Genomic DNA, 21165 nt, shown 5'->3' on the forward strand with positions numbered 1-21165 from the left:
AAATATGTGTAACATTTGGGTCCGTATACGGATCTGGTAATCGGATTTTCCGTTCTTAAATGGGTATTGAAAAACAAAAAACGAGTGGTTATGTGATTTTCGTTTAAAAATACAAAAATTTAAATTTAAATACAAGGCGTTTTTCCTTTTCATGATCAAAAGGGGATATACGATTTTTTTTTTAATGCTTTGATATTCGTTTTATATTTAGAAAAACAAGAAAGTAAATCAGTAAGAGACAGAAACGGATAAGGGTCCGTTTTTTCATTTTCTGAGACCGGAAGTGGTCATCAGCAAGTGTGGAGCCAAACAGAGTACGGTGCGTAGACTGTACATAAAATTTTTTTTCGTGAGTTTTCATGGTCAAAATGAGAGATCAGGTGGCCGATCTTAAAATAAAACAATATTGATTTTTTTATAGAGCGTTAAAGTTTTGCGAAGCCAGGGGGCGGGACTACTTGATTGACAGTCCGGTCCGGAATGATTGACCTCCTCCTATGGAGGAGGCAGCAGACACACTGCTCTCCACGTTTGGGTTCATTCTGATATAATAACTGTTGGTTTATTTATCAATGGAGCAGCACAACATTTTCCACAGACAGTTTTCCTGCCCGTTGGCTTGTTTTAACCAGTTTTTCGGCTGATTCTACCAGCAGACACTGAAAGGACTATAGTTCGGTATGTAAATGTTTATTTTCGTATCGGTGCCGCTTTTAATGCACTTTATATGCAGCGTTAGTGTCAGATATAATGTGTGCCATGCACTCCAGATGTTGGTGGAGTTTGTTTCAGTGTGTGTTGACCAGAGAAGAGAGTTAGCATAGTAAATGTTAGCTTTAATGTTAGCGATGCTAACCAAGCTAGCTGCTCAGTCGTAGCCTGATTAAAGCTAACGTAGCATCAAGCTAACGATGTTTGTGTTGAGTTTCATGTAAACAGCTGAAGTGTGTTGTGTTCCTGTAATGTGGTTCATTAAGTTCATAAAACTGTGGCTGGTTGACATTAATGTAACGTACAGGAAACTTAAATGTGATTAAAACAGTAACGTTAATGTTCTAGTTGTCAGTAATCAGCTTTAATTTGACACTAAAACAGACTGATAGTTTTTAAATGACATCAGTTTCATTAATTTGTTGAAAATTGTCTCATTTGTTGTTGTAATGTTGCTGATGATTCATTAAAAGCAGATGATCCGTGTTGAAGATACGTTTAGTTCTAGTATCAGAAGTACAAGAAGGAAAATGGAAGTTTAGTTCTGCTACATCAAAGATTTCAGGAATAAAATAACTAAATGAGTCTTTATACCTCAAACTTTATTTTTACAATAAAGAAATAATGAAATAATCACAGATAATAAAAATATAAATAGCAGAGAAAACCTGAGAGAATAATTTCCTGAAAGGTCTGTGAAGGAAAAGCAGCTTTTTATCCTGAAAGATCAGAATCAGCTCCAACATCTGCATCTGACAGCATCAAGTCAACCAGAAAGAAAAGAAAAAAGAAAATGACTTCTTTTTGATCACATCTGTTCCACTGCTCACAGGCTGCTGCTGCTGCTCACATTCTTCACATTTATAATCCACTTTTTCAGCAGACAGGTGCTCTGCTTTGGAGTGTGACGATGTTGTCGGTGATGTGGAGAGTGAAGTTTCCGTTTCACCCACAGCGTGCTTTAGGGCAGCCGGGTCGGACTTGATGTTTGAAATACTGACCGACAGCTCAGATTTAACTGTCTGTAGTTCTGTTTTGATGGGTATTAAACTTTCTTTCAATGCCGACAGGAGCTGGGTCTTTAAAATAACCGCCGTCTCGTTACAGAGTGAAAGCAGCAGTTCCTCCTTAAGGTTCAGAGATTGCAGCATCTGAGGGCCTCTTCAAAAGAAGATGTAGTTGATGAAGGCGTTCTGGAGCAGGACCAGAAAGACCACGACCAAGCAGCCTTGAGATCTTAGGCAGCGTCTCCCTCAGGTGGGTGTCAACGGTGTTCACAGTCAGGTCTGTGCTAATCCCATCAGAAAACAAAACAGAAAAAAATTTAGATTATAAATGAACATGTAACCAAAGCACTCTGTGTATAATGCCATAGTATAGGATGTAGTTCAGAAAATGTCAAAGTATAGTATACTTTTCAAGAATAACATAGTATGGCCTGTAGTTCATAGTATAGCTTGGCAAAAAAAAAAACCCAACTGATTATTATGTGGTTCAAAAAGTGCAAAATGATAGGATGTTGCCTAAAATTGTCATGCATGATATGTGGTTCAAAAAATTTCATAGTGCAGTATATTGTCAAAATAGTATGTTTTTCAAGAAAACATCAGAGTATATGTCGTCTAAAAAATGCCATAGAATAATATTTCATTGCACAAGCAAAAGTATAGTAATTTTGAAAAATGTTCAAATTCTTGTATGTTGCTAAAAAACAAAAAAAAAACTAAAACAAAAAAAGTCATAGTAATATGTCAATTTAAAAAGCCTATAGTATAGCGTGCCGCCCAACAAACGTCCATGATCATCCATCCACTGAGTATCAAATTATAACTGTGACATTTACACTTTACTTATGACAAAAATGATAAAATAATCTGAAAGGATTTTACTGGTTTATGGTCCAGATTAGGTGCATTTTACCCATAGAACTAACAGATGCACAGAAAGCTCTGTGCAAAGATCAGGATGCTTTGCCTCACATCAAGGTCGCTGTGTCGACTGGGGCAGAAGTAAAACAATTGAATGTTTTCATAATAAGGTGCATCAGTCAGCGAGAGACTGTCTCCAGTCCACTGATTGCTGCCGCAAAAGACTTGGGAGATGATATGTCTTTCTTAAAACCTCCTGAGACTATCACTCTTCCTAAAAGAATGTTTGTTTTACAGAAAGCACCCTTTCATATTTTAAATGGACCCCCTCAAATTTATCTGAGGTCCCTAACAAACTATGAGCTAAACAAAAGAATCATGTGGGATGTGTGACAACTGTTTTACCTCATGTTGTTCAAATTAAATCTAAAAAGTTACACTTACTGCTGTAGTTCCTAAGATTAATCAGTATAAGTTATTTTAAAGGGCAATCATAGGCATAGAGGGCTTAATTCAATCTCTCTTGGATCAAGGAGTGTTAGTGGAGAGAAACAGTCCATTTAACACTCACATTTTGCCAGTTCCTAAACATAATCATCCTGATGAATGGAGATTTGTTCAAGATTTGAAAGTAATTTATAACCTTATCGTGCCTTTGGCTCCAAGTTTACCAGACACTAATTCTAGTTTTGCCTCTTGCCCCTAGATTCTAAATATTAACTCAATTGTTGACCTGAGGTGTGCATTTTTCTCTGCATCCAGATATTTAGTATCTGTTTGCATTTACATAAAAGGGTGTCAGTTGATGTGGACCAGGCTCTACATGGCTTTGTTAGGAGTCCTACAGTATGTGCTGCTTTGGTGGGGTGTGATTAGGTGAATTTGCACCTGGCTAGTGGTAGCACTCCCTTTTTCTTTCCTCCAAAAGAAGTCTGTCACATGGACTCTGTGCTTCTGTTAAAGAAACTGGCTGAAAGAGGTCACATCACCTCACTGGTGAAGTTACAGTACTGCAGTCTGAAGACCACCTATCTGGGTCATGTGTTGTCTGAAGGACAGCAGATTTTTTCTCTTAAAAGACTGACGCTGCTCAATAACATCAAGTTATTGTCATGACTGGATCTGTGATTATGCTGCTATGGACTCTGTGATGAGCTGCCACACTGCAGGAGGCTCCCCTGTAGTGGAATGGACAGAAAGCATGCATAAGGCCTTTGTGGATGTAAAGACTGCTCTGGTTTCAGCTCCAGCCCTGGGAGTGCTGGACTACATGCAACCTTTCCAGCTGTGCATCAGAGAGAGAGAGGGGTTTGCTTGAAGTGTGCTGGTGTGGAAACGCTTGTCATACCATCGCTAGGTGGCATATTACTTATCGGGGCTCTGTACAGTAGTGCGTAGCATGCCTGGCTGTTTAAGATCTATGGCTGCGGTTGCAGCACTAGAAGAGAAATCTGCACCTCTGGTTTTATCTCAAGATGGCGTTGTATATGTTACACGCTTAGTGGTGTACATAATTAATATAGCTGCCATACTGAACATAGTTAACCACATATAGATCAAGTAATGACTCAATCATTTTGTCCAGTCCACACATCATTCTGAAAAGAGCACCTGTTTTAAATTGCAAATTTCCCTGAATTATAATCTGTTCTAAATTCTGCTATTCTTTCTCCAATTGCAGAATCAACTGATAATCGAGGCTGTGAGATGGTTATAAGCTGTGGGACACCACCTAGACCTGACCTGAAGCAGAGAACGATTCTAAATTGAAGTTTAATTTAATACACAGATGGTTCAACCAGCAGACCCTCTGACGTCACACGTCATGCAGGTTATGCTGTAGTCAATGACTAGTAAATAGTGGAAGTGGGTACTCTCCCCCCTGAGTAGCTCAGTACAGGCAGTTGAACTGTTTGCTGTTATTATCTCCAAGGACAAGGTCTCTAGCCTTTACACAGACTCCTGCTAACTTTAGGAGCAGCTTATGATTTGGCTCAAAATATGGAAATAGAGAGGAATTTAAACATCAAGTGGAAAGCCACTAAAAAAAAAAAAAAAAAAAAAAAAAAAAAAACTTAAGCAAAGGCTCAAAAATTTGATTAAAACTTTTTTATTGCCTGAACAATTGGTTACTCTAACATGTAGGACAGACTTTTGGTTCTAACTCTGATTCCTCTTTCGACATCGCAGAATTTCCTAACAGTCATAGTATAGCATGTCGCTCTAAAAACGTCATAGTATAGCATGTCGCTCTAAATACGTCATAGTATAGCATGTCGCTCTAAATACGTCATAGTATAGCATGTCGTCCAAAAAACATCATGGTATAGCATGTCGCTCTAAAAACATAGCATATCGTTTGGTCCAAAAAACATCATAGCATAGTATGTCGTTCAAAAAACATCATGGTATAGCATGTCGCTCAAAAAACATTATAGTATAGCATGTTGCTCTAAAAACGTCATAGTATAGCATGTCACCCAAAAAACATCATAGTATAGCATGTCACTCTAAAATTGTCATAGTATAACATGTCACTCTAAAAACGTCATAGTATAGCCTTTGGTCTAAAAACGTGATAGTATAGCATGTCGCTTTAAAAACGTCATTGTATGGGATGTTGCTCAAAAAACGTCATTGTATAGCATGTCGCTCAAAAAATGTCATTGTATAGCATGTCGCTCTAAAAATGTCATTGCATAGCCTTTGGTCCAAAAAAACGTCATAGTATAGCATGTCGTCCAAAAAACATCATAGTATAGCATGTCGCTCTAAAAATGTCATAGCATAGCATGTCGCTCTAAAAATATCATAGTATAGCATGTCGCTCTAAAAACGTCATGGCATAGCATGTCGCTCTAAAAACGTCATAGCATAGCATGTCGCTCTAAAAACGTCATAGCATGTCGCTCTAAAAATGTCATAGTATAGCATGTCGCTCTAAAAACGTCATAGTTTAGCATGTCACTCTAAAAACTTCATAACATAGCATGCCGCCCAAAAAATGTCATAGTATAGCATGTCGTCCAAAGAACATCATGGTATAGCATGTCGCTCTAAAAACATCATAGTATAGCATGTCGCTCTAAAAACGTCATAGCATGCCGCTCTAGAAACGTCATAGTATAGCATGTGGCTCAAAAAACGTCATAGTATAGCATGTCGTCCAAAGAACATCATGGTATAGCATGTCGCTCTAAAAACGTCATAGTATAGCATGTCGTCCAAAGAACATCATAGTATAGCATGTCGCTCTTAAAACGTCATAGTATAGCATGTCGCTCTAAAAACGTCATAGTGTAGCATGTCGCTCTAAAGACGTCATAGTATTGCCTTTGGTCCAAAAAACGTCATAGTATAGCATGTCGTCCAAAAAACATCATCGTATAGCATGTCGCTCTAAAAATGTCATAGTATAGCATGGCACCCAAAAAACGTCATCGTATAGCATGTCGCTCTAAAAACATCATAGTATAGCATGTCACTCTAAAAACCTCACAGTATAGCATGTTGCCCAAAATACGTCACAGTATAGCATGTCGATCTAAAAACGTCACAGCATAGCATGTCGCTCTAAAACGGTCATACTATAGCATGTCGCTCTTAAAAACGTCATTGTATAGCCTGTTGTCCAAAAAACGTCATAGTATAGCATGTCGTCCAAAGAACATCAGAGTATAGCATGTTGCTCTTAAAACATCATAGTATGGCATGTCGCTCTAAAAACGTCATAGTATAGCATGTTGCCCAAAAACATCATAGTATAGCATAGCATGTGGCTCAAAAAACGTCATCGTATAGCATGTCGCTCTAAAAACGTCATCATATAGCATGTCGCCCTAAAAACGTCATAGTATAGCACGTCGCTCAAAAAACGTCGTAGTATAGCATGTCGTCCAAAAAACGTCATAGTATAGCATGTCGCCCAAAAAACGTCATGGTACAGACCTGATCAAAATCTTAAGACCAGTTGAAAAATTGCTAGAATTTACCTTTTGCACATTTGGAACTTAATGAGGTTTTGAGTAGAGCTACAATATGCAAAAGCAAGAAGGGGGAGTGAGACAAAAAGCACTTTGAAAAGTAATTTATTGAAAACAAGTAAACTGAAATAGGCTGTTGATCAGCTGATCAAAAGTTTAAGACCATCGCTCAAAAAATTACAAAAAAAGTCTCCACACCAGAGCAAAAAATTTTCTCAGTAGGACTCAGTAATGAGTAGCTCCACCGTTTTTGTTAATCGCTTCAAAAATTCGTTTGGGCATGGTTGATGCGAGTGTTTCCAGGAGGCTGGTGGGAACATTGCTCCAAGTGGTGAAGATGGCTTCACGAAGGGCATCAACTGTCTGGAACTGATGGCCATTTTTATAAACTTCCCTTGCCATCCATCCCTAAATGTTCTCTATGGGATTTAAATCAGGGGAACATGCGGGATGGTCCAAAAGAGTGATGTTATTCTCCCTGAAGAAGTCCTTGGTCAAGCGAGCATTGTGAACTGCAGCGTTGTCCTGTTGAAAAAGCCAGCTGTTACCACACAGACGAGGGCCCTCAGTCATGAGGGATGCCTGCTGCAACATCTGCACGTAACCAGCTGCCGTTCGACGACCCTGCACCAACTGAAGCTCCAGTGTTCCACTGAATGAAAAAGCACCCCAGATCATGATGGACCCCCCTCCACTGTGCCGGGTAGAAAACATCTCAGGTGGGATCTCCTTGTCATGCCAGTAACGTTGGAAGCCATCTGGACCATCAGGGTTAAATTTTTTCTCATCAGAGAACAAAACTTTTTTCCACCTTTCAGTGTCCCATGTTTGATGCTCCCTGGCAAAGTCTAAACGGGCAGTTTTGTGGCGGTGTAGGAGACGAGGTCTTTGAATTTGTTTTTGAAACCCTTTTCCCGCAGATGCCGTCTGATGGTTATTGCGCTGCAGTCGGCACCAGTAAGGGCCTTAATTTGGGTCGAGGACCACCCTGTGTCTTGACGGACAGCCAATCGGATCCTCCAGCTCAGCGCAGGTGTAATTTTTTTTGGGTCTACCACTTGACTTTTTTGTTCCATAATGCTCAGGATCTTTCAAAAAAATTTAAAATGACTGTCTTACTGCGTCCAACCTCAGCAGCAATGGCACGCTCCGAGAGGCCTTGCTTGTGCAGCTCGACGATCCGACCACGTTCAAGAAGAGAAAGCTTCTTCGCTTTAGCCATCAGGGGGGCATGACCGTGTGAATGCCTGGCAGAAAATGAGAATTTTGAGCAGATTTGGGCTTTTATAGCCTGTGGTCTTAAACTTTTGATCAGCTGATAAACAGCCTATTTCAGTTTACTTGTTGTTTTCAATAAATTACTTTTTCAAAGTGCTTTTTTTTCTCACTCCCCCTTCTTGCTGTTGCATATTGTAGCTCAACTTAAAACCTCATTAAGATCCAAATGTGCAAAAAGTACATTCTAGCTATTTTTCAACTGGTCTTAAGATTTTGATCAGGTCTGTATAGCCTTTGGTCCAAAAAAACGTCATAGTATAGCATGTCGCTCGAAAAACATCATAGTATAGCATGTCGTCCCAAACCCATCAAACTATGGCATGTCACTCTAAAAACGTCATAGTATGGCCTTTGGTCCAACAAACATCATAGTATAGCATGTCGCTCAAAAAACGTCAGAGTATGGCCTTTGGTATAAAAACGTCATCGTATAGCATGTCGCTCCAAAAACGTCATAGTTTAGCATGTCGCTCTACAAATGTCATAGTATAGCATGTCGCTCAAAAAACGTCACAGTATAGCATGTCGCTCTAAAAACGTCATAGTATAGCATGTCGCTCTAAAAATGTCATAGTATAGCCTTTGCTTTAAAAATGTCATAGTATAGCATGTCGTCCAAAAACCATCATAGTATAGCATGTCGTCCAGAAAACGTCAGAGTATAGCCTTTGGTCTAAAAACGTTATGTCCTGGCTGTCTGAAGTAGGTGAGGAGCAACAGAAAAACAGTCCAAATGCTGGTTTCCAGAGGGTTAGACGAGTATTTATTTGAAAGAGTAAGTTTACAACAGCACATGTGAGGGGGTTAAAAGCAAATGAGTGTTAGTAAAATAAGAAGAAATAAACAGAACTAAAAGTGAACATCACGTTGACATTGATGGACATTCCAACCATGAACCAAGTAAAAGATAATCAATACGAAAAACAACTCTTCCTGTTCACCTCTTAAAACCCAAAAACACCGCAGTAGCATCATGAACTAAAACTACCAATGGGTTCCCTGTTTTCTTTTGTGAACAATTCAAAGGTCCCTCTCTATCTCCCCACACATCCACCAACCACTGGAACACATCTCCAAAGTTCTGCCGGGCCAGCTCAGCTTCCCCTCAGAAGAAGTGCCGCCACCTGCCAGATGAAGGAGCCTTTTGAGAGGCAGCTGGCATCGTGATTGGACTGTACTTTGGTCTATTCCAATCCAGCTTCAGCTCCAGAGACGGCAGGCGGGACGAGTCAACGAAGGCCGGGTGGACGAAGGCATGCAGCTGAGTCAAAAAAAAAATGTGGTCTTTCAACATGTTGTAAAAACGTGCCATATGATGAAATAATGTAAAGGAGACCGTGAAAAACACTATGGTAAGGTTTTCTTTGAAAAAAAAAATCATCGTGACTTTTGGCGCAAAAAACGCCATAGTATACTATGTCGAAAAAAAAATGCAATTTTTCAACACGTTGTGAAAACATGCCATATGATGAAATAATGTAAAGGAGGCTGTGAAAAACACTATGGTAAGGTTTTCTTTGAAAAAAAAAATCGTGAATTTTGGCGCAAAAAAACGCCATAGTATAGTATGTCGAAAAAAAAATACGATTTTTCAACATGTAAAAACGTGCCATATGATGAAATAATGTAAAGGAGGCCGTGAAAAACACTATGGTAAGGTTTTCTTTGAAAAAAAAAACATCATGAATTTTGGTGCAAAAAAACGCCATATTATACTATGTCGAAAAATGTCATTTTTCAACATGTGAAAAAATGCCATATGATGAAATAATGTAAAGGAGGCTGTGAAAAACACTATGGTACGGTTTTCTTTGAAGAAAAAATCAGCATGAATTTTGGCGCAAAAAACGCCATAGTATACTATGTCGAAAAAAAAATGCGATTTTTCAACATGTTGTAAAAACATGCCATATGATGAAATAATGTAAAGGAGGCCGTGAGAAACACTCCAGAAAGGTTTTCTTTGAAAAAAAAATCATCATTAATTTTGGCGCAAAAAAACGCCACAGTATACTATGTCGAAAAATGTCATTTTTCCAACACTAAATCTTATTGAAAAATATGTTTTACTTAAGTCCACCTGTTTCAGCCATCTCTACCCCTCATTAGGTACCACTCTCAGGTACATTATACAAAAAAGTCCAGTAGATGTCACTGTGTTTTGAAATAGCATGCAGAGCAAGTTAGTCTGCTCACAGGAAGTTAGCACGAGCAAAATCACTCCTCACATGAGGCCTCTGTTTGCTGTGATTTTCAAAGGTAAAGTAATATTTTTGACATATTATGGTGCCTAAGGAGTTGCTGAACACAAATATGTCATTTGAAATGTAAAAAAAAAAGATTTAAAAGGGTAAAATAATTTTTCTCAACCGTTTGGTAGAGGTCAATATTTTAAAAATCGCTGGGTCTCTTCATAAAAAAACCATTGATTGTTGTTATTAGTGCCCCAAAGAGATAAGAAATATAAAGAAATAATTTTTTCATTGCCTTTTTCTTGGTGAGGATGTTTAAGGGTTAACTTAACATCTGTAAACAAAACAAAAACGTATTTCTGTTTTCTGTTAGAGTTTGTGTTCTTATAAGTTTAACTCCAAGATTTTAAATACTTTCATTTACTGCAAATGAATATCTACTCCAAATGTCTCACTAATAATCATTATCAGCCTTAAAAACCCACAAAACACCCCTCTATACTGGACCACACTTAGTCCAGTCCGGTTCCCCCTTCTATAAATCTGCTTGGAATCATCCACTTCCTGTTTGTCAAAGTGGCCTTCTACCTGGACAGGTTTTGTTGGAGCTCATGCAGCAAACATTTTGGGTAACTGCACTTTAATATGGATGGATGATACTGACTTAGAGTCTGTTTTAATGAGACTGAGTTAAGATGTGTAGCTCTGTCATTAAATAGGAAATTATTTCTCAGAATTCACAGAGAAAAGTCTGAAATGTTGACTAGGTTAGCGTCCCACATGTTCTTTAGCTCAGCTAAAGCTAACTCTCTCCAACTTCTGGATCTCTTGAGTTGCTTGTTGTTAAAATATCTTGCTAGAGGTGCTGAAGCTCAGAAAGTCTGAGATGTTTGTTCAAAATAAGCTCATTCTCAAGTCTTATCTGAACTGTCCTCTTTTGTTTGAACTTTCCCTAAACTTAGGAGTTAATGACAGAGCAGCACATCCAGACTCAGTCTCATTTATGTAGAGATTAAACTTCAGTGTCATTCATTGATGTTGAAGTGCAGTTTTTCAAATGTTTGTTGCACATGCTCCCGACCAAAGCAGTCCAGGTGCAAGACGTTGTGAAGAGAAAGCTCCAGAGGATGAATATCACACATTTACGTTGGAAATAAATGTCCTTTAATTGGACATTGTCATGCAAAAGTTGGATTTCCCTTTAATGATGTTCAAATCTTTGTTGAGTGTTTTGTTGATGTTGGTTTCTAAATGTTTTCTGACACTCGGCCCCAAAGATTAAAACCTTTTCTGGCTCACAAGCTGCAACAATTCACACATTATCAACTATCTTTCTGACTAAACTAAGATAAAAAGTGAAAAACCGCCTGATTCCTGCATCATGAATGTAAATCTTTTTGGTTTTTATGACGGTAAACTGAATATATTTGGGTTTGACATTTTATAAACCAAAACAAGAAATGAATTACTGCAGAAAACAATCAACAGATTAATGGACAAAGAAAATGTGTTTTCCAACATATATGGCTGAATTACTCCAACATTACAAGATACATACAATTTAAAGTCAGTTTTATTTATATAACGCCAATTACAGGTCAAATTGTCTCAAGACGCTTTATTTTTAGATATTTTTTGTCATATTTAAAATATGACAAAGTAAGCAATTTAAACCTCTTGACTAATCCAATTTATTATTTGGTTTTTAAGAGACTAATCGACAACTAAAATAACTTTCTCCACTAAAACTAATAAACATGAGGTCAAATCGAAGGAAGAGTTTTAAATACTAAAGTCCCACGACGACAAGAATAAAGTTTGTCAACAAAAAGTAAATCTGCTGGTGGATTCCATTAAAGTCCTAATAAATGATAATAGAGTGTGATACTAAAGATTTGTGGTGCTAAAAATCTCCAAGTAAAGATATCAAGTTGAACATCTGGATGGAGGTTGATAAAAGTTGACCTCCCTTCATTTCTCTGGAACCGACTCCATAGTTTTTATGGATGGTGGTTAAAGACCTGCTCTTCTAGTGGTCTTCCTTCTCGTCGCTGTAAAAAGTCAGTCCATCCTGGCCGACTTCAACACCTCTTCATGACAACTTGTTCTGCCTCCGACCTGGTGGAAACTCCAGAAACTCGGGAAAACCCGTGGAGACTCGAAGAACTCGTGGAGACTCGAAGAACTCGTTGGGCGGGGGAAGGTGTGGTGGGTGGTGGGGGAGTAGAGGGGGGAGGCCGCCACCCACCTCCCCGCCTACTCTCCGCCTTGACTCCACCCAGACTCCGCCTTGGCCCCACCCATGTGGTGACTTCAGAAACTACGATGCCAAAGGGACGACGAAATTATTTCTTTGTATCTGATCTGTAGCTCAGTGAGTTAAGGATTTGCCTATGGAGCTGCAGGTCGCTGGTTCAAGACCAGACCCTTCTTAAGTTTTATCAAAAGCCTGACAAAGACAAACAAAGAAAAGGGCCGGTGGTGGGTCTTGAACCTGCGACCCTCCGCTCTGTAGTCTATCCTCTTATCCCCCTGAGCTACCTGCTCAGATACTAAACTTTCTTTTTTTTGCGCATTTATCATCTATTTTTTGTTGTTTTCGAATTTTTTTTTAACTCGAGTCTCGACTCGACCATTTTTCTCAGGAGGTTGGACTTTCAGCCTTTGTGCTGGAGGGTGGAACCCTCAGTTCCAAGACTTTCCAAAGCCTCCAGACCTCCCGAGTCCTCAGGACCTGAGCTTTCACACAGTCTGAGGGCTGAAATTTTCTAAGTCCCACAGTAGTTCTCTGTTAGTCTGAACCTTCAGACAGTCCAAGGACTGATATCTTCCAAGTTCCTGAGTACTTCTCTGTTAGTTTGAACCTTTCCACAGTCCGAGGACTGAAAACCTTAAAGTTCTTGAGTAGTTCTCTTTTAGTTTGAACCTTCAGACACTCTGAGGACTGAAATCTTAAAGGTTTCTCAGTACTTCTCTGTTAGTTTGAACCTTTAGACAGTCTGAGGACTGAAATCTTAAAGGTTTCTCAGTACTTCTCTGTTAGTTTGAACTTTGTGGTTAACAGAAGCCTTAAAACTTGTGACCATGAGTCTTGATTTCACATTTAGACCATCCATATGAGTTCTTCTCAGACCTTCACCTGTGGGTTTTTTAGAAATCCTCAAAAAACTTTAATTCTCTTCACTGAACAGTAAAATTTGTGGAGATCAGAAGGTAACATTAGTTTGATCAGTGCCTTCAACTACTAGTAGACTTTATCTGGAAAGGAGTTTTCTGAAATGAGCACTTAGTAAATCTGTCTACAATCAAACCAAGAACATAGAAAGAGGAAATGTTTGTTTCTTTAGTTTGATTCTTCTTAAACGTTTAGTTTTGCTCTTTTCTCACTTTTATTCTTTTCTAATGTCTGATTTGATTTTGAAATGTTTTGTCTTTTTAATGTTTGATTGTTTTATCGGCTTGTTTGAATTTTTTTTTCTTTCCCAATATTAATTTATTATATTTATTAATTTAATATAGTTAAACATTAAATACAAATAAATGATATTAAACAGACAAAATATTGAATTAGATAATTCAACAAGATACATGTCATTATGAAATTAAACCAAATTTTTAAAATACAAATATTCAAAATTACAGATAAAATATTTTCGATAATTACACATTTTAAAAAATACAATTAAACAAGAAGGATATTAAACATTTAAAAAATACAACTAAACAAGAAGAATATTAAACATTCAAAAAATACTTTGTAATAAAACTTTTTAAAAGTTTTATTGGATTCAATTTTTTTCCCTTTGATTTAATTGCTTTTTGTTATGTAGTTTATTTCTTCAATCTTCATTTTCTGTCAAGATTTTAACCCCAACCTTAAAAATTAAATAAACCATTAAATCACAGTGAAAATACTTCTGTTGTCACAATCATGAGTCAGTCAATTATTCAGTTTATCAATTCAACTTTATTTGTTTAGCACCGTTTACACAGATGACAAAGCTAAACAAGCACAGAGAAAAAAACTATGCTAAAACTATGATTAAAACTCAAAAATATTTAGAAAAAAAAAAAAAAAAAGGGATTCAACATGGCAATAAAATATGTTGTGTCCAGGGGATGGAGGGAGTTTATTGAAGTCTTCTTGGGCTCACATGGGAAATCATTTAAAATATAAACTTTATATTCAGTCTAAGGAAACTGCAGAGCGACAGAAGAACCAACATCATCTCCTGTTTTCTCCTTTAATGAGTCGACTCTTCTTGTGCTTTCAGACCAAAGAACTACAGACTCTTCACAACCTGCTCAAACTCTTGGTACAGGACCTCACCACACTGGTCAAGAAGGTTTCCGTCTCATTTGTACTCTGAAGCTCACCTTCTCCTGCTCAAACTGCTGACAAATGTTTCTGCTGCTCTAAAGTCTGATCTACAGAACTTCCTAAAAACTCTCAAAGTCTCTTCTGCTGCAGGTTGCTTTGTAGAACTGTTGCAGAAAACCTCACTAAACCACATGGAGGGGCCTCAAGATAGTCATCCAAATGAAACCGTACAAAAACCAAACAAGCACAACCCAAACGCTAAAGTCTCCTGCAGCCTACCAGAGAACCTCTGAGAACAGAGAATCAGGACAGGAACTCTTACCTTCTGGACAACCAACGTTGGTTCTCAAACAAGAATACAGAATGTGTCTGACCAAAAACCTCTAAAGACTCACTACAGCCGAGATAAAGACGCAACTCAGCTGGACCAAATCCACTAATCACTGCACACATTAGCACCATGTGCCAACTGTGGCTACAGAACCACATTTACCGAGACAACTATCCAGTACAAAGCCCTAAAACACACCAAGAAACACATTAAAGATGATTTTACTGCTGGAGGCTGCAAGCCAGCGCCTAAGGAACAAACTAAAGCAATGGAGCTGGTGAAGTGGTGAAGAGAAACAGAGGAAATGTTTGATGCAGCCAAATAAAGCAGGAAGAGACTGAGCTGCTCAGGTGTTCCTGATAACACCAAGCAGCCACCTGGACAGCCAATAGGAACACAGCTTCCTGGAAGTCCAGAGGGCTGGGTTAGTGGAGTAAATTTAGTTTAAAGTTGAAGCAGAAAGTTAACAAAGAAAGTTGAAAACCACCTTCTGATACCTGAAATATCTGAGTTTTCACACAAAGAACGCCTGAATATGTCAAACTGGTTTCATAGTAGAACCATCATTGTAAAAACGTCATAGTATGGTGTGTTGTTCAAAAAACATTACGACCCGGCTGTCTAGGGTCGCCGAGGAGCAACACAAAAACAGGACAAATGCTGGTTTCCAGGGGGTTAGGCAGCTATTTATTTGAAAGCGTACGTTTACAGCAACACAACATGTGAGCAGAAAAATCACAAAGTCTGTCTTTAGTTCAGCTGAAAATATTAGTTTTTGTCTTTTTTATTGACCAAACTTTTCAGGAAGTAGATAAAGAATAATTAAAGCTCTCATGTAGAAGTCCAACTTATTTTGGATCCTTGTGGAGAGTTTAATCAGAGTTTGTAAAGCTGTTGAGTTTTTAGAGTCACGTGGGTTGTTTTGACATTTAATAACTGAGTCCTGAAATAAAATTACAGTTGTGGATTTCTGTCATTTAGTCTGGACTAAACAAATAATAGCAGCATAAATCTCAAACGTCATTATGAGGAGTCTGGATTGAGGTTTCTCACTTGATAATGATCAAAACATGAAATTTAGGTTGGTTTAAAGGAATATTCCACCTTAAATCTTTGAATGTTGACCTAAAAGGTTGGTTTCAGGAAGTATTCCACCTACAAGGGCCTCAAACATCCACCTTAAAGGAACATTCCACCAAAAATCCTTGGACATGCACCTAAAATGTTGGTTTAACCGAGTATTCCATCCAAAATCCTCAAAGAGACCTGAGGGGCTGGTTAAAAGGAATATTCCACCTAAAACCTCAAATATAGACCTGAAAGGGTGGTTTAGAAAAAATCCTTCAGTGTAGACCAAAAAAGTTAGTATGGAGGAATATTCCACCTGAAATGTAGACCCAAGAAGTTGGTTCGGAAGAATATACCATCCTAAACATCCTTAAATGTAGACTAAAAGACGGTTTGGAAGAAAATTCCACCTAAAATCCTCCAATGTAGACCTAAAAGGTGAGTTTAATGGTATATTCCACCTAAAATTCACTACTGTAGACCTTGGAGGTTGGTCTGATGGTATATTCCACCCAACATCCTTGAACATAAACTTAAAAAGTTCGTTCAAAGGAATATTTCACCTAAAATCTTTCAATGTAGACCAAAAAATCTTGGTGTAAAGGAGTATTCCACCTTAAATGTAGACCTAAAGGATGGTTTGGAGTAATATTCTACTCTAAAATCTTCCAATGTAAACCTAAAAGGTTGATCTGACGGTATATTCTACCCAACATCCTGGAACATTTACCTAAAAGGTTGGTTTAATGGTATATTTCCACTATGTCGAAAAAAAAAAAAGATTTTTCAACATGTTGTAAAAATGTGCCATATGATGAAATAATGTAAAGGAGGCCGTGAAAAACACTATGGTAAGGTTTTCTTTTGAAAAAAAAATCATCAATTCAATTTTTTTCAATTCAATTTTATTTATATAGCGCCAATTACAGTCAAATTTTCTCGAGACGCTTTACAGAACCCATATGCCTGACCCCCAGAGCAAGCCAAAAGGCGACAGTGGCAAGGAAAACACCCTTTTAACAGGGAAAAAAACCTCGAGCAGAACCCGGCTCTAATGTGGGGGGACCCATCTGGCTGCTGGCCGGGCGGGTTGAGAGGGACAGAAGAGGTAGAAAGGTAGAGATAGAGGGATACAGATAGAGGGGTAGAGATAGAGAGGTGGGGGGGTGGATTTGGATTTGGTTCATCATGAATTTTGGCACAAAAAAACGCCATAGTATACTATGTCGAAAAATGTCATTTTTCAACATGTTGTGAAAATATGCCATATGATGAAATAATGTAAAGGAGGCCATGAAAAACACTCCAGAAAGGTTTTCTTTGAAAAAAAAAATCATCATGAATTTTGGCGCAAAAAAACGCCATAGTATACTGTGTCGAAAAAAAAATGCAATTTTTCAACATGTTGTAAAAACGTGCCATATGATGAAACTTTTACCTAAAAGGTTGGTTTAATGGTATATTCCCAGAAGAACCCTTGAACATTGGGCTTAATGGTATATTCCACCCAAAATACTTGTACATATACCAAGAAGTCAGTGTAAAGGAAATGTAGACCTAAAAGGATTGTTTAAAGGAGTATTTAAATGATTATTTTCATTATTTAATAATCTGTCATCAGTCAGAACCCTGACAAACTTATTTTCATCAGTTTTTTTAGTGGAAGTCACAAATAAAGGAGCTCTTGGTTTTTACCAGTGTTAGTGAGTCCAAAGCTGCTGTTTCAACACAGATACGTTCACATCCATCCACAAACCTCTCAGCACTCAAACACCCACAGACAGGAGGCCAGCTGGACCGAGGCTCGGCGGCGTCCTCAGACCCACGAGTCGGGGAGTCGCTGAACTCTTTGGTCCGGTTTGAAGGCCTCTGTGTGGTCCAGTAGAAGTCCACGTAGTCGGTGTTGGCTTTGAACCGCAGCGACTGGCCGCCATCAGGTGGACCGACTCGTCCTCGTAGGGCTCCTCCTGTAGCCTTGAGGGAACCACAGGAACATTCAGTAGCTGTTGGAGTTCTTCCTGTCAGGCTCGTGGTAGAACGGCTCTGAAGTATCTTGTACTTATCTGGAACAATCTAACAGCCTAAACTGTTAACAGCAGTGTAAAGAAGCAAACACACAGGGATAGATTAGGACTCTAGATTTATTTTAGAAAACAAATCAGCTTAGAGGCATTTGTTCACACATGTGGCTGAATAGGAGGCCGTCCAATCAGATTCGAGGTCTTCACTTTGTAGGTTATTTGTTTGGTGAGACTCTTGGACCTCCATCAGCTGATTTGATTTCATGGTCTTTTATCTACTGTCTATTTATGGGCATGTAAAGTAAGCAAATTATATGTACCAGTAAGTTTTTGTTGTTGTTTTTTTTTTTTTTTTTTTTGCATTTCACAAGATACATTTATTTATTTATTTATTTAAGCTGGATCATGTTTACACCGTGTGGAAGTGTATTCAAATAATTTTAATGAACATCATAGGTTTTCATATTACTGGATATTTTTATATTGCACCATGTGTTGTAAGGAAGTCAGAAAATGTGTCATCCATAACTTATTAAACAGTTCCCCAGCACTTACAGAGTTTGAAGAAGATAAAATAAAGAAATGCAAACATGAAACAAACCGTGGCATTTATAGAGTATGTGGAAAATGCACACAAACATACAGACACACACACACAGGTCTTTATGAATTGACAATTGATATTGTTCATCGCATATTCAAGACAGCCTGGATAATTAGATTTAGTTGCAGACAGAAAGAGAGAAAGCATTTCATTGTTGATCCAGCAAACCGGTCGCCTTGGCAAAATTGTTTATACAGCATCCATGCCAACACACCTCAATAACTGAAGTGAATTATGTTAAATTATAACAAACCGGGAGAAATATTGGGGAAAGTGAGACAGACACACAGACAGATGGAAAGGCATTCTATTGTACTCCCTCACCTTGATAAAATTGTTTAACAACTCTCATGCCAATAAATCTGATCCAGCTGAAACTGAATTGAACTGCAGCGTGTGTGACTTAGAGAATGAATAATGGACCTGTGGGTAAGTACCAGGCAGCAGGTCACAATCACTCAACAAAAGCACCAAAACAAATCAAATAATCTGCCTGAGTAGTTTTAAATCAGCAGCATTACAAAAGTTCCTCAATACTTACCTGACAGTAGAAATCTAATAAGGACTGTTATTTAAACAAGAATACCATTTTCAGATACATTGGTCTAAAACAAGCCATCACTGTCCGGCAGCAGTCAGTTTAATCATCTGAACGTTGATAGATTTTAACATGGGTTTTATGAACTTTGTGAACACAGCAGACCAAATGCAAATAAACCAAAATGTTTTATCCTGTTCATTTGCATGCGTAAAGCAATAAAAACTACACCGCTTTCAAAAGACTGGAGATTCAAGAGTTTTTACTTGTCACATGATGCTCATATAGTATGTGCAGTGAAATGCAAAATGACTCTTTCTGTGCAATAACAACAAGACATCATAAAGGAAGGACAGAAGAAGAACAGAAATTTTGAAAAAAGTCACAACATATAAGGAGTAGAGCTTTTGATGCTCAAAGAATCTTTTCCAGCCCCAATAACTCTGAAATCTATTTATCTCCCAGCCTTCTCTGTGTAACACGTCTATTTACTACTTCTCAATGTAACAGATTTTGGCTTTAATGAGCAAAAATGTGCACCAGACATCTGCTACTGATGGAGTCACCTTTAATGACAGTATCTGGCTGCCAATAAAGCCAGCCGGTTGTCATGAAAAGTCAACATCACACTGTAAGACGGGATTTTGTCAGAAAACTGTGTAGCATTTCAATTTAGAGTCCCATCACAGCTGTGTGGATTACCTGCACACATGCATTGCAAACAATAGGGATGATGAGAAATGTCAACTGATACATAAATACAGCTGTGAGCAAAAGTTTACATACACGTGTAAAAAGTAAGCAAAGAAAATCCTAGGTTTTCAGTGACTCCTATAACTCTCATTTTTCTATGATGGAATCACTGAAACAAAAAATGTTAGTAAGTGTCGTGTATTTTGATTCTTTCATCGAATTATGTAGGTCTGCTGTGTCAAAAACTTACATATAACAGCTTGAATGATCAGCTTTGGGGATACAGAAAGCTGTGTTAATAAGATTCTCTTAGTGGCATGGCCTTTTAGCTTCTCATGAGTGATTATCGACTACAGCTGAGTCTGTCAGTTTCAATAGAGCCCATTTGAAACACTCATCTGACTCAGTCACAAACACTACAGTAGGGAATTCTGAAGAACTCAGCAAACGTGAAAAAACAAATCAATGACTTGAATAAGTCAGTAAAGTCACTTGGGGGTATTTCAAAGCAGCTACACATTCCAAAATCATCTGTGCAAACATTAGTTTGTTAGTATAAAGTGTATGGTACAGTTGTGTCACTGCCAAGATCAGGAAGAAACACAAACTATCACCTGCTGCTGAGAGACAACTGGTCAGGATAGACAAAAGTCAACCAAAAATCCCCCCAAAAAGCAGGTCTGCAATGAATTAGATGCTACTGAACACAGGTGTCAGTGTCCACAGTCAAGTGTGTTTTACTTTGCTATAAGCTGAGAGGCTGCTGTGCAAGAGGAAGCCTTTTCTCCAGAAGCTGCACCTTTAAGCTCGACTAAAGTTTGCTGCTGATCACGTGGACAAAGAAAAAGCCTGTTTGGAGGAGAGAAAGTAGAGCTGATGTCAAGCATGGTGGTGGCAGTGTTATGCTCTGGGGCTGTTTTGCTGATCGTGGAAGAAGGAGGATTACCTCCGCATTCTTCAGGAAAATGTAAAATCATCAGCCAGAAGGTTGACTCTTGGGTGTTCCAGTAAGACAATAACCACAAACACACATCAAAAGTGGTAAAGAATTAAAGTTTTACACCTGCATCCCCAAAGTCTTGATATAAACCCCTTCAAGAACCTGTGGACTGTGCTGAAGAAACAAGCCTGTGTCAGAAAACCAACTAATATATTTGAATTGTATCAATTCTGTCAAGATGAATGATCCGAGATACAGCCAGAAGCTTGTGGACGGTAACCAAAAGAGGTGAAAATGGCCAACTGACATTTAACCAAATATTAGCATTACAGTATCTGTGTGTATATTTTTGTGCCAACTGTCACATTTCCAGAAGACCTATAATAACACAAAGACTCAATCAAAATGCATGATGATGATGCATGCGTATCGACGATCATAGAAAATTCTGAGTTATAAGAGTCAGTGGAAACTCAAAACTGCATCACATACATAGTCTGTTCAAATGTATGTGAACTTGTGTTCATGACGGTAGCATCAGGGACATAACTTTTCATGAACTGCCACTCAAATGTCACGCAACAAAGATATATGTGTAATTTATTTCTCGTAGCTAT

At 38.2% G+C, this 21165-nt stretch overlaps 1 long non-coding RNA gene across 1 annotated transcript; it reads left to right on the forward strand.

Annotated features, from left to right (window-relative positions):
• Nucleotides 1-687: 687 nt before the first annotated feature.
• On the forward strand, nt 688-7936 carry LOC118470141 (uncharacterized). The gene is made up of 2 exons (XR_004847171.2): nt 688-1968; nt 4261-7936. It is a non-coding gene; the product is annotated as an uncharacterized LOC118470141 (long non-coding RNA).
• Nucleotides 7937-21165: the final 13229 nt, after the last annotated feature.

This window comes from Amphiprion ocellaris, chromosome 4 (genome assembly GCF_022539595.1).
Source record: "Amphiprion ocellaris isolate individual 3 ecotype Okinawa chromosome 4, ASM2253959v1, whole genome shotgun sequence".
NCBI classification, from domain to species: Eukaryota; Metazoa; Chordata; class Actinopteri; family Pomacentridae; genus Amphiprion; species Amphiprion ocellaris.